Source organism: Schistocerca serialis, chromosome 2, assembly GCF_023864345.2.
Source record: "Schistocerca serialis cubense isolate TAMUIC-IGC-003099 chromosome 2, iqSchSeri2.2, whole genome shotgun sequence".
In the NCBI taxonomy this organism is placed as follows: domain Eukaryota; kingdom Metazoa; phylum Arthropoda; class Insecta; order Orthoptera; family Acrididae; genus Schistocerca; species Schistocerca serialis.
Genome location: NC_064639.1, coordinates 724,590,147 through 724,605,438, shown reverse-complemented (window position 1 = coordinate 724,605,438; position 15,292 = coordinate 724,590,147). Strand labels below are relative to the sequence as shown.

Here is a 15,292-nt window from a genome sequence, read left to right as displayed (position 1 = left end):
GATACTCTACCTGTGCTGCTAGAACATGTGCCTTTACAAGTACGACACAACATGTGGTTCATGCACGATGGAGCTCCTGCACATTTCAGTCGAAGTGTTCGTACGCTTCTCAACAACAGATTCGGTGACCGATGGATTGGTAGAGGCGGACCAATTCCATGGCCTCCACGCTCTCCTGACCTCAACCCTCTTTCATTTATGGGGGCATTTGAAAACTCTTGTCTACGCAACCCAGGTACCAAATGTAGAGACTCTTCGTGCTCGTATTGTGGACGGCTGTGATACAATACGCCACTCTCCAGGGCTGCATCAGCGCATCAGGGATTCCATGCGACGGAGGGTGGATGCATGTGTCCTCGCTAACGGAGGACATTTTGAACATTTCCTGTAACAAAGTGTTTGAAGTCACGCTGGTACGTTCTGTTCCTGTGTGTTTCCATTCCATGATTAATGTGATTTGAAGAGAAGTAATAAAATGAGCTCTAACATGGAAAGTAAGCGTTTCCGGTCACATGTCCACATAACATATTTTCTTTCTTTGTGTGTGAGGAATGTTTCCTGAAAGTTTGGCCGTACCTTTTTGTAACACCGTGTATATATATATACATGTGTGTGTGTGTGTGTGTGTGTGTGTGTGTGTGTGTGTGTGTGTGTGTGTGTGTGTACATCACATAACAAGGAAACATTGTTAGAGGAAATCTCGAAAAGCTATTCAGCAATTTACTTTAAACATTTACATGATGCGATAATATAATTTGAGATGGACATACGCTACATATTTTTATATGCATGATTATAAATATAAAATAATATCTAAGTGGCAATAATTGTTAGGAAAAAGCTCGAAAACTTCTTGTCCCATTTATTTCAAAATTTTACTCGATACTGAATAAACAGTAGGACACACGTAGGCTATATATTTCAAATGCATACGGTATATAAATATATACACCCACTAAGACAAAAAAACGACGCACCTCGAATGGAACGGAAATCGGTAGATATGAGGTACATGTCCAGACAAACAAATGTTAAAGTTACAGAAAAACTGAATGAATTATTCAAAAGAAATTGCTTCACAAATTAAGCAGCAGAATAACGCGCTGGTCCACCTGTAGCCCGTATGCAAGCAGTGATTCGGCTTGGCACTGAGTTGTTGGCTGTCCTCCTGAGGGATATCGTGCCATATTCTATCCAGATGCCACTTAAGATCTTCAAAATACCGAGCCGGTTGGACGACCATGTCCATAATGCTCCTAACATTCTCATTTGTGGAGAGACCTGGGCGACCGTGCTGACCAAGGCAGACTACGTGAAATACGAAGTCAAGCCATAGAAACTCTCACCGTGTGCGGCCGAACATTATCATACTGAAATATAAGCCAAAGATAGCTCGCCATGAATCACAATAAAACAGGCCTTGGAATATCGTCGACTTACCACTGTACTGTAAGGGTGCTGCAGATGACATCCAAAGGGGTCCTGCTATGAAATCAAATGGCACAACAGACCATCAGCACTGGTTGTCGAGCTGTATGCCGGCCGACATTCAGCTTCGTAACCCGCCGCTCTCCAGACACGTCTTCGTCCTGGAATCTCATTGACTAAAGTAAATTTATCTTCAGTCATGAGTCTCGCTTCGATCTGAGCCCCAATGATCAGCGAAGACGGGTCTGGAGGTGCACCGAAAGCCGGTATGATACCAACCAGACTGTTCCCCGCAGTGCGGCGCGACAACCAGGAGTGATTGTTTGGGATGCCATTTTATTTCACAGCAGGCTCCTTTTGGATGTCATGCACGACACCCTTGCAGCACAGTGATACATCAACGATATTCTAGGTTTCGTTTTGTTTCCCTTCTTGGCAAGCCATTCTGGATTTACATTGGAGCAAGATGACGCCTGCCCATAGACGGGGGATGTTTGTACTGCTTGTCTTCGCTCTTGCCAAGCCCTACCTTGGCCATCAATGTCGCCCAATCTCTCCCCAACTGAGAATGTTTGGGGCATTATGGGCAGGGCTTCCGAGCATCTCGGGATTTTGACGATCTAACGCATCAACTGGACAGAATTTGGCGCGAAACCCCTCAGGAGGACATCCAACAACTCTGTCAATCAATGCCAAGCCAGATAACTGCCTGTATAAGGGTCAGAGGTGGGCCAACACTTTATCGACTTCATCAATTTGTGAAGCACTTTCTGAGTGTCTCCTCAATACATAAGGTTTCCTTCTCGAGCAGAATTACACTTCTTGATGGATGCTTTCAGCACAATGGTTGGATTTCCTGGCGTTACTAGTACAGTAGATTGAACTCATATAAAGATTCAGACTCTTGAGGGACATAATGCTAAACTTTTCAGCAATAGAAAATAATATTTTTCATTTAATTGACAACCATTAGTGACCACAATATAATAATACGGAATATTGTGCCTCGATGGCCTGGCTCCGTGCACGACAGCACAATATTTTGTAACTGCGCCCGCAGAGTCCATTTTGAAAGTAAGGAAATACTAACAGGTCACTTACTAGGAGATAGTGGCCACTTATATGCATCATTTCTATTGACATCACTTTCAAATCCACGTAGTGAAGCAGAACATCGATACAAAAGGTTTCATGTTATAACAAGGCACGCTGTGCAGAATCAGTATGGTTTGTGGAAGAGGAGATTCCCCGTTTGGCTGTTATGATTTACCGTGAAGATACCCCATTTTATCCGTGCGAATGATGTGTAATGCACAAAAGACAATGACAATTATAGTGAGTAGGGCTGTGTTCCATAATCCTGCAAGTAGCTCGACCAAGGAAGAAAGAACGAGAAGATTTGGAAACTGCGCGGGTGCTGAGGCTGTTACGTAGTAGAGAGGTCCCGACATCGACGATAACGAGCCAATACCTATCGATTACGAAATGTACCGTGATGACATCTTTCCAGGACAAGCAGTTCAAAAAAAAGTTCAAGAAATCTTATGGGACTTAACTGCTAAGGTCATCAGCCCCTAAGCTTACACACTACTTAACCTAAATTATCCTAAAGACAAACACACACACCCATGCCCGACGGAGGACTCGAATCTTCGCCGGGACCAGCCGCAACAAGCAGTACGTCGCACTATAATTAATGAACATTTTCAGAATGAGATTTTCACTCTGCAGCGAAGTGTGCGCTGATATGAAACTTCCTGGCAGATTAAAACTGTGTGCCCGACCGAGACTCGAACGCGGGACCTTTGTCTTTCGCGGGCAAGTGCTCTACCAACTGAGCTAGCGAAGCACGACTCACGCACGGTACTCACAGCTTCACTTCTGCCAGTACCTCGTCTCCTACCTTCCAAACTTTGCAGAAGCTCTCATTCTGGAAGCCCGACATAGGCTGTGGTTAAGCCATGTCTCCGCAATATCCTTTCTTTCAGGAGTGCTAGTTCTGCAAGGTTCGCAGGAGGCTTCTGTAAAGTTTGGAAGGTAGGAGACGAGGTACTAGCTGAAGTGAAGCTGTGAGTACCGTGCACGAGTCGTGCTTCGGTAGCTCAGTTGGTAGAGCACTTGCCCGCGAAAGGCAAAGGTCCCGAGTTCGAATCTCGGTCGGACACACAGTTTTAATCTGCCAGGAAGTTTCAAGAAACATTTTCACCGCGTGAAGTATTACTTAATATATGTAACATACGTAATATTTTTATATTAAATTATTATCATGCACAAATAACAAAATATTGAAATAGCCGCTGAATGCAAACGTATATTTCCACAATAAATAAACGTATTTATAATGACAGGATTTATAACTGAATTATTAAATTAAAAATGAAAATGATAGTGAGGTAACAAAATATAAAAATTACACGTATGTACTTTTTCTCTTCCAGTATTTTATTTCCTCTTTCAGTGCCAATATTCTTAAATTTTTTAATCTCATTTTCTTAAGGTCCTCCACTTTTCGCAACGCCCAGTGAAGATAAAGACGTTGCATTAGATTTAGGGGGCATTCTCCACCGACTTGAGGTAGACATTGTTCCTGCACTTGTTGAAGCTTGGGGGAGGGGTTCTTCAGGAGTGTACTGATAATCTCAAGTGAAATTACGTTTTCCGGTCCTCGAGGATTATTTACAGTACCGTGAGTGGAGGTACTGTCGGCATCGTCAAATGCTGCTTCTCTAGCCGTATTCACATTCATATCCATTATAACATTGTACTGTGAGTCAGAATCGAATTGGTTGTCAAGGGGTTGCAGTGATCACCCAACTATCTCAAGCAATTTCACCTTGAGCGATTTTTTTAATTTGTTTGTTTGTTTGTTTTGTTTTTCTTAGTGCCTTCCCCACTCCTGTCTTATATACTTCACTTCTATCCTAAATCCTTCCTCAACCTTCTTTTTATGTTTTCATAGCACGTTTTTAGAATTTCAGGCGTTCCGGCGCTATACGAAATGAATACATTTTGTTATTGGTAGTATCATTTTTAAGTAGAAGTTTACTTGCAGTGTTAACGGCATTTGCGTTGTGTGCTCATGTTGACAACGACCGTCGAATGCTGGGAGCTAGCCACATATAATAAGGGGAATAGTTTTTGTGTAGCCAAAAAAATTAATTCTTTTAGTTGCCAACATGAGTACACACGAAAATATCGCCAACACCGCACGTACACTTTAACCCAGTGGTCGTCAAACTGCGTCTCGCGGTCTGCGTACGGCCCGAATGGAGTATTCGTGGGGCCAGCCGTTCTCATCCGCATAACATAATAATTTTCGTCTAATAACTAACAGACGAGTCCAAAAACGTCAACTAAGATTAATAGCCTCTTAAGAGCGTGCTTTTCTTGCCCAATAACAAACAAAAGTCTTAGATATTTACATTTCGAGGTATACTTAATTTTAATTTACGTTGGTGAATTGAGCCGTGAAGTGAAGTTGGTGGCTTACCTAAGTAGCAGAGGGGTAAGTAGAGCAACCCCATGGAGTTAAAGAATGTGACAGGGGGAAATATTTTGTTGTGTGCCTCCCAGTACTGAAAGCTCACTGGTGTGTGCGACTTGCACAGATCAGCCATAAAATATAAATTTGGTCACGTAAGTAACATGATTAGTGAACGCGCGATACAGAGATAGTACTCTTCAAGTGCAGCACTTATTTGTAGCAAGGAATGTGATTTTACATTAAGGCTGTTGCAATACAATACGATAACTAGAAGAAAAATGACATACAAAATGTGTAGTAAACGTTTCTGATCGTGTCTCATATTATATAATGCATTTAGCTATAGATAAAATTAGTCTTATTAATCAATTAATAATTACAGTGTCACAACTTTGGGTTTGTTGAGGCTGACAACAATCTCAAACAGAGAACAGTCAACACAAAGTGTCCCGAATGGAGCCGTCTTTTAACATTCAATACCAGGGGCCCAGGTGACCAACTTACACCGCTCTTACTGCAGCTAGACTGTTGGGCGCTAATAGCATACTGATTCACGTAGGTTACCAATTAATAATAAGATCGGTACATTTGCGACCCGAGATGCCCTGCCACAGTATCAGTATTGGCTCTTGAACAAAAGACCACTGCTTTAATCAATGTTTGTGTTCTGTTTATCTTGAACTGTTATTACAATATTAATACACTATTGGCCTTTAAAATTGCTACACCATGAAGATGACATGCTACAGACGCGAAATTTAACCAACGGGAAGAAGACGCTGTGATACGAAAACGATTAGCTTTTCAGAGCATTCAAACAAGGCTGGCGCTGGTGGCGACACCGACAACGTGCTGACATGAGGAAATTTTCCAACCGATTTCTCATGCACAAACAGCAGTCGACCGGCGATACCTGGTGAAACGTTGTTGGGATGCCTCGTGTAAGGAGCAGAAGTGCGCACCATCACGTTTCCGGCTTTGATAAAGGTCGGATTGCAGCCTGCCTCGATTGCGGTTTATCTTATCGCGACATTGCTGCTCGCGTTTGTCGAGATCCAATGACTGTTAGCAGAATATGGAATCGGTGGGTTCAGGAGGGTAATACGGAACGCCGTGCTGGATCCAAACGGCTTCGTATCACTAGCAGTCGACATGACAGGCATCATATCCGCATGGCTGTAACGGATCGTGCAGCCACGTCTCCATCCCTGAGTCAAAAGATGGGGACGCTTGCAAGACAACAACCATCTGAACGAACAGTTCGACGACGTTTGCAGCAGCATGGACTATCAGCTGGGAGACCATGGCTGCGGTTACCCTTAACGCTGCATCACAGACAGGAGCGCCTGTGATGGTGTATCAAAGACGAAACTGGATGCACGAGTGGCAAAAAATCATTTTTTCGGATGAATCCAGGTTCTGTTTACAGCATCATGATGGTCGCAACCGTGTTTGGCAACATCGCGGTGAACGCACATTGGAAGCGTGTATTCGTCATCGCCATACTGGCGTATCACCCGGCGTGATGGTATGGGGTGCCATTGGTTACACGTCTCGGTCACCTCTTGTTCACATTGACTGCACTTTGAATTTTGAACAGTAACAGATGTGTTATGACCCGTGGCTCTACCCTTCATTCGATCCCTGTGAAACCCTACATTTCAGCAGGATAATGCACGACCGCATGTTGCAGGTCCTGTATGGGCCGTTCTGGATACAGAAAATGTTCGACAGCTGCCCTCGCCAGCACATTCTCCAGATGTCTCACCAATTGAAAACCTCTGGTCAATGGTGGCCGAGCATCTGACTCGTCACAATACGCCAGTCATTACTCTTGATGAACTGTGGTATCGTGTTCAAGCTGCATGGGCAGCTGTACTTGTACACGCCACCCAAGCTCTGTTTGACTCAATACTTAGGCGTATCAAGGCCGTTATTACGGCCAGAGGTGATTATTCTGGGTGCTGATTTCTCAGGATTTATGCACCCAAACTGGGTGAAAACGTAATCACTTGTCAGTTCTAGTATGGTATATTTGTCCAATGAATACCTGTTTATCATCTGCATTTCTTCTTGGTGTAGCAATTTTAATGGCCAGTAGTGCATAAGTACCGTGAGGAAATACTGTTTTCATTTACGTTAGTAACAAAAATTTATCAATTTATAAATCAAATAAAATTTAATCTTACCTCGAGTGGAATTAAACTGTGTCGTTATAGTTGCCCGGGCATCCATTCTAACTTTGGTGCATTTCAGCCAACCAACTCCAGACGGATGCCAAGTTCAAATTTAGGAAAATTCGGCACCTTTTTTTGGTCTGTGTCGAGCTTCCTCGGAAGATGTACATAATTGTTTACTATGTACTACGTGTTCAATGTTCAATAGATGAGATGTCTGTGCTGCACATTAACAGCATATGAAACGTCCCCTTAGAAAAATTTCTGAATTACTGTGCTGATAAACCTCTTACACTATTTGCTTTTCAAACAGCTGAGCAAAACTGAACGTACTCAAACATTCACTAAAGTGACACACAATATTTTTAGCGCAACGCAATCTGATTTTCAATAATCCCTACTAAAGAATGGCCCTGACTAACATTAACCTATACCTTTCACAAATCACTTACCTCACAAAAATCTTCGTTATTCGAACTACTGCAATACAGCGAGCGCCACTACTGCCAGCTAAATAAAAGATTCAAACTACTGAAGGCACTAACTACTGATATGCATAGTTAGCAAATGAAAGATTTTGATAGAGAATAAACAATGTATTTACCTTAATAGTGTTGAAAAATCATAATATACATAGCAGTTCATGACATCGAGTCTTACAAATTTCAAAACTCCGCCATTTCTCTCCCCACATCCACCACTGCTGGCGGCTCACCTCCAACTGCGCAGTGGTACGCGCTGTTCACATCCAGCTGCCCAACACTACAATGGCAGACAACAATGCAAACTAGCCACAGACTGCACACAGCACAGCCAGTGATTTTCATACAGAGCGCTACGTGGCGTTACCAATATAAAAACCTAAACAGCCTACTTACACTATGTACTACGTGTTCAATGTTCAATACATGAGATGTCTGTGCTGCACATTAACGGGTACATTAGCTGTTATCAGGCAGCTGAGGACTGTGTCCATTGCCTCCTGCACAATACTTGGTAAGCGATGATATTTGATGAATGTATGAAGAAGACGAATATGCTTCATCAAGTAATGAATATGAAGCAGGATAGGGCTAAGTTACACTTTGAAATTCATGCTGATAAATGTGTGTGCTGGAACGGTAGATCATTCGATAAAATCCCAATCAGTCTTCCAAAGCACAAAGGCGAGATATTCACGCACTCTGGTGCAAGAATCCATGTGTGCAATTGAAGAAATGCTGGTGATGAGCAGGGTTGAATTTAACAAGTGTTCTACATGCAAGAACACGGCTGAGGACTGTATCCATAGCCTCCTACACAATGAGTGGAACAAAAGGATAATAGATGAATCTGGGGTGAATACTTTTCAATAAATAATGGTAATACAGTCGGGTGGGGTGAAGATGCCTTTCAGAGCTCATGCAGATACATACTGGAACTGCCTACCTTTTTTTAAATTCCCTAACACCCCACGTCAACTTTGCCCTGTTCCAAAATGAACTACAGGTGTTCATCTTATGGCTCAGATACCAACTGGCTTAGTTCACAACACCATCACCAGAGGACGGTAAAGGCTCCCATCCCCCCCCCCCTCCCCCATCCCCTCCTGTGACACAATCCAATATGGCGGACCAGAAAAAAGGGCAGGAACCAATAGGAACGCTGAATCTGAACACATTATAGGCTTGAGCCAATAGGATGGCAGTATCTGGTGACACAAATGGAGTAGATATAAGACAGGATCAGCAGCTCTGCAGCCACTGTCTCACTCAGTCAGCCAGCATCAGCAGAAGAAGATCCATGAAACTTCAGCAGCAGCAGTCGAGATCCAGCTAAGCCCAGCAGAACAGGAAAAAGTGGAAAGGTAAGTATCCCATATTCATCTTTGTCTCTAGTTAGCATTATTATTGGTTGTTTTGTGTCTTGGTCTGTATGTGACATTCCCTCGTCCTTGTTCAGCACTAGCAGTAGCAGCGTCGAGGCCCACAGGAGTGACCACCAGCATGTCGACCTTTCCATGTCTGGACCCGCAGCAAGCTCTGCTGCTATCTTGTCAAGATTTTTGCACCGACCTCTGGACCTGCAGCACCCATCGAAACTCACCAATCGGCAGTGATTGTTGCATGGTGTGCCTGTAAAAATTATTTACATCCAAGTACATTATGTAACTAGAACCAAGGGATGCATTGAACCTGTCACCCATCCATGGCTTATTTGCTTTGGCTGCCTATGAACACATTGGCAAAGTCCCTCACAGATCCCTCGCTCAAAGAAAAGAAGTATGTCAGCATCAGTCAATAATTCAATGCTGCACTTCATTTCCTTGAGCACTGCATTCCAAGATAACCCAGGTGCCATGTAATAAAAGGTGGGATACAGTGAATATGTGGTCATCCACAGATTAGGGAATTTCTCGAAAACGTCAGCAAGCAAGCGCACGTCTGTGTCCATGTAAAGCCGTGCATACTCTCCAAAAGTGGAGACACTATATTCCCGGCAGTCATGCACGCCATGCTCGTACTCTGCATCCGTTTTGGCATCACTTGTAAGGTTGCTGAAGAACGCTGTTATGTCGGGTAGCCTGGTTTCGTTGAGTTTTGTCATAGGATACACATATCCGTGTGGGTACACCCCCTTCCTAGACACAAGTTGAAGCTTCTCCCTGTCGGGAAATGCAGCACAAGTGATATGCATGTTCTCCCGAGGTAGAGTTTCGAGTTTCTGGAGTGATTCCTGCATTAAACATAGCGTGTCAAGGAAGAGGAGCCTAATTCTCGGACTCTTTCGTTTGGAGAATGAAATACACTACTGCCCATCAAAATTGCCATACCAAGAAGAAATGCAGATGATAAACGGGTATTCATTGGACAAATAAACCATACTAGAACTGAAATGTGATTACATTTTCACGCAATTTGGGTGCATAGATCCTGAGAAGTCAGTACCCTGAACAACCACGTCTGGCCATAATAACGGCATTGATACGCCTAGGCATTGAGTCGAACAGAGCTTGGATGGCGTGTACAGGTACAGCTGCCCATGCAGCTTCAACACTATACCACAGTTAATCAAGAGTAGTGACTGGCGTATTGAGACGAGCCAGTTGCTCGGCCACCATTGACCAGACGTTTCTAATTGGTGAGAGATCTGGACAATGTGCTGGCCGGGGCAGCAGTCAGACATTTTCTGTATCCAGAGAGCCCCTACAGGACCTGCAACATGCGGTCGTGCATTATACTGCTGAAATGTAGGGTTTCACAGAGATCGAATGAATGGTAGAGCCACGGGTCATAACACATCTGTTACTGTTCAAAATTCAAAGTGCAGTCAATGTGAACAAGAGGTGACCGAGACGTGTAACCAATGGCACCCCATACCATCACGCCGGGTGATACGCCAGTATGGCGATGACGAATACACGCTTCCAACGTGCGTTCACCGCGATGTTGCCAAACACGGTTGCGACCATCATGATGCTGTAAACAGAACCTGGATTCATCCGAAAAAAATTATTTTTTGCCACTCGTGCATCCAGTTTTGTCGTTGATACACCATCATAGGCACTCCTGTCTGTGATGCAGCGTCAAGGGTAACAGCAACCATGGTCTCCCAGCTGATAGTCCATGCTGCTGCAAGCGTCGTCGAACTGTTCGTTCAGATGGTTGTTGTCTTGCAAACGTCCCCATCTGTTGACTCAGGGATCGAGACGTGGCTGCACGATCCGTTACAGCCATGCGGATATGATGCCTGTCATGTCGACTGCTAGTGATACGAAGCCGTTTGGATCCAGCACGGCGTTCCGTATTACCCTCCTGAACCCACCGATTCCATATTCTGCTAACAGTCATTGGATCTCGACAAACGCGAGCAGCAATGTCGCGATACGATAAACCGCAATCGAGGCAGGCTACAATCCCACCTTTATCAAAGTCGAAAACGTGATGGTACGCACTTCTGCTCCTTACACGAGGCATCCCAACAACGTTTCACCAGGCAACGCCGGTCGACTGCTGTCTGTGTATGAGAAATCGGTTGGAAACTTTCCTCATGTCAGCACGTTGTAGGTGTCGCCACCAGCGCCAGCCTTGTGTGAATGTTCTGAAAAGCTGACCATTTGCATATCACAGCATCTTCTTCCAGTCGGTTAAATTTCGCTTCTGTAGCATGTCATCTTCATGGTGTAGCATTTTAATGGCCAGTAGTGTATGTTTCTCAGCGCTCTCAGGCAGGACGCTGACCTGATTTTTCTCCATGCCGAAATCACCCAAGTGCTCAACAAGAAACTGAATGTCATACCCGTTAAATTACGGAAGAAAACAGGTATGTGAGTTGCTTGGTAGCTTATACTTCAGATTGCAGATGACAGTCAACCGCGCTATTGTACAAGTCTTCATTCCCCTTGAATTTAGTCGTGGGACTGTTGTCTCTCTAAAGATTATCAACCTCTCATGAACGCTTTTCGCGCTCAGACAGCAGCTAAACCGCAGGATTGTCCCCAGCATAAGATTTGTAAAGATTAAGATTTGAATCACAGCTCGTCCCGTGTGGAGTTTGCTGATCTCCCATCGGGCGCCTCCCCAGGTGGCGGATAGGGGAATGCTCACCAGATATGGTGGGTACCGGGGAAATAAAATACCCGGGGGGACCAAAACTAGCAACTGCTGCCTTGTAGTATGATATTGGCCTATCAAAGGGTAAAGGAAGAAAACCGTGAGTAAAATTTACCTGGTCCTCCGGGTTGGGGGTTGTGCAGTGGGCCAGCTCCTCACTCACATAAAAACATAAAAATGCTAAAAAACCTAATAATATGCCTCGGAAAAATTGGAACTTTGGACGACGAACTGGCGTTGAGAAACGGAAAATTATGTTTGGATGCTGGAATGTGCAAGGTATTTCCATTAAAATAAATTTACTACCTGCAGAACTTGACATGTTCAACATGGATGGTGTCGTACTCTCTGAAACAAAGAATAAAGGCCAAGGAGAAGAAGACCTGGATAATTATGTACATATCTGGAGTGGGGTATCAAAAGCAGTAAGAGCCAAAGCAGGAGTCTCCATTATGATAAAGAAATCATGGAAAGAAAGAATCACAAATTGGACTTCCATCAATCAACGTATTATAACTGTTGAAATGACATTATTTGCTAGGGAAGTTGTGATTATTGGCGTATATGCACCCACGAACGACACAAAAGATAAGGAGAAAGATATATTTTGGGACACCCTCAGGGAGACTATTGAAAAAATCCCAAGAAGAAAGGAACTGATTATCATGGGAGATCTGAATGGAAGAGTAGGAATTAGAGAATCTTGTAGAATAGTAGGAAAACATGGAGGGGACGAATATAATGACAATGGGGAACGATTGATTGCAATTTCTGAACAATTTGATCTAAAAATTACCAACACATTTTTCAAACATAAGGACATTCATAAATATACTTGGCAACAGAACACCAAAGAACTTCGTTCTATAATAGATTATATTATCATTATGCAAACAAGTAGTTTCAAAGCAGTAGACGTCAGATCTTATAGAGGAGCCCAGTGTGGATCAGACCACTATCTAGTTAAGATGAAGTCTTTCTGGCCATGGAAGAATGCAACGTAAATAAAACGAACCAGACTGAGAAAGATGAAAATTTACCTTTTAATATTGACAGCCTACAAGACGAAAGTATCAGAACACTCTTTGCGGCCAGGATGGAAAGGAAACTGGTTGAATCATTTGAAAGAAGTACAGAGGAAATATATGACTATATAAAAGCTAATGCGAAAATCATAACAACGGAGGTTTTGGGTAAAAAAGATAGCAACCACAACCGTGCAGCAGAGTGGTGGTCAGAGGAACTAGAGGTCCTCGTTAGAGAAAAACGAAATGCGTTCCTTCAGTGGTTGAATGATAAATCAGAAGAAACAAGATCAATATACAAGGAAAAGAAGAATGAAGTGATGAAAAAAATAAGGATGGCAAAAAATGAAGCATGGGAAAGAACATGTGCCAAGGTGAATAGCAAATTAGGATTTGGGAGAGCAAAAGAAGCATGGTCAGTATTGAAAGGGCTTCGACAGGATACAAAAAGCAAAACTAATCTCCAACTGATAACACAAAAGGAATGGGAAGAGTATTTCCAAAAATTATTAAATGAGGACAGAGAAGAATATCTAGAAGAAGGAACAGGGGAAGATAAAGGACATGAAGATGATGAGATCCAGATTTTAGAAAGTGAAGTACTTCAGGCGTTGAGAACAGGAAAGAATGGTAAATCACCGGGACCAGGCAATATCAATCTGGAGTGTCTGAAATATGGTGGTGAGAAAATTGTGAAACTGAGAACACAGCTCTTCAACAAAATGATACATGGAGATTCAATACCCAACGAGATGAAGCTAGGTTACATTAATACAATATTTAAGAAAGGGGATCGCAAAATTTGTTCAAACTATCGAGGAATTTGTGTTACAAACACATTAATGAGAATTTTTGCGAAAGTAATTAAAAACAAACTGGAAAAAAATTTTAGAACCCAAGAAGAACAATGTGGATTCACGGCTGGGAGATCATGTGTAGAACATATTTTCACATAACGACAGATTTTGGAGAAACATAGGGAAAAATCAAAAAATATAGGATTAATTTTCATAGATCTAGAAAAAGCATATGATACTGTTCCAAGAAAATTACTTTGGAGAGCACTACATATGGCAAACATAAACCCTCCCTTGATTAAAATAATACAACAGATGTATAAAGATAACATTTGCCAAGTGAAAGTTGGTAATAAACTTTCACAGAAATTTAGAACAAGCAAAGGCCTTTTACAAGGCTGTCCCATGTCACCATAATTATTTAAAATCTATATAGATATTAGCCTTAGAACATGGTCTCGTAAATGTAATAGTATGGGATTAGAAATAAGAGATGGAGTTTACCTACATCATTTATTGTTTGCTGATGATCAAGTAGTCGTAGCACAAGATGGGGAGGATGCTAACTATATGTGCAATCAACTAGCAGTAGCACACAAAACTTGGGGTTTGAAGATTAATTACCAAAAAACAGAATACTTGACTAATGATTCAGATGAGCTATACATTGAAGGAAAGAAAATCAAAAAGATAAACACTTTCTGTTATTTAGGATCCATTTTAGAAATCGAGGGAAAATCAGAGTCAGAAATCAATAAAAGAATTAGTAGCGGACGGAGGGTCATTGGGATGCTTAACTCAGTCTTATGGAGCAGGAATGTAATGAGCAGAACTAAAAAACTAATATACAAATCCATATTAGAGAGTGTGGTTCTGTATGGAACGGAGACCTGGACAATTAACATGAAGCACATTAAAAAATTACAAGCTCTAGAGATGGACTTTTGGAGAAGATCGGCAAGAATCTCCAGGAAAGAAAAGATAAGGAACACCGAAGTAATAAGGAGAATGGAAATAAAAGGAAGAATATATGACGTAATGGATAGGAAGAAATTACAGTGGTACGGGCATGTACGACGAATGGAGAAAACCAGAATACCAAAATTGATACTGGAGTGGGAACCGGAGGGGAGAAGAAGAAGAGGACGACCTATGACAACCTGGCTCCAAAATGTACAGCACATAATGAGGAGAATGGGCGCAGAGGAAGAGGACACACAAGATCGAAACACCTGGAGAAATATTTTGAGATTATAGTTTAAGAACGTTTATTGTTTGTATTGTAATTTCCAAGTAAATTATTATGTTGGAGATAAGCCTCTGTAATGAGGAAAAGCTCAAAATAATAAATAAATCACAGCTCGTTACAATTTGGTGCATGGGTGCGTTTGGTACGTGTTTTTCTGTAAAGGTGGTATGTGAGATCGTGGGCATTGCTTTTGACGGTGAGCATTTTTAAACTTTAGGAATTTGTTTTCCTCAGCAGGCGTAACAACACATACTGGGTCCTTGAATTCACAGTCCTCCAGGTGCCTTTTTTAATACTTTTCTTCTGAAAAGATATTTCGACATCTGAAGCAAATGTGCTTGTGTTTATTGAGTTGAGAGTTAAGAAGACGGGACATGTCTTTGACCCAAACATAATGCTGATTAGCACCTTCAGAAAAGAGCAGCATGTTTACGTGCATCTTACTGGCAAAATTTTGAGAAATGGAGGGGACCGACGACTATATGCCTGTCCTGCTCATCTGACTTGCGTTTCTCCAGGCCATGAACATGAACCGATGTG

The 15,292-nt window shown here is 42.5% G+C and overlaps 1 non-coding gene across 1 annotated transcript; it reads left to right on the top strand.

Moving 5' to 3' along the window:
- Positions 1-3,519: 3,519 nt before the first annotated feature.
- Trnas-cga (transfer RNA serine (anticodon CGA)) lies at positions 3,520-3,594 on the top strand. The gene has a single exon. It is a non-coding gene; the product is annotated as a tRNA-Ser (tRNA).
- The last annotated feature ends 11,698 nt before the right edge of the window (positions 3,595-15,292 follow it).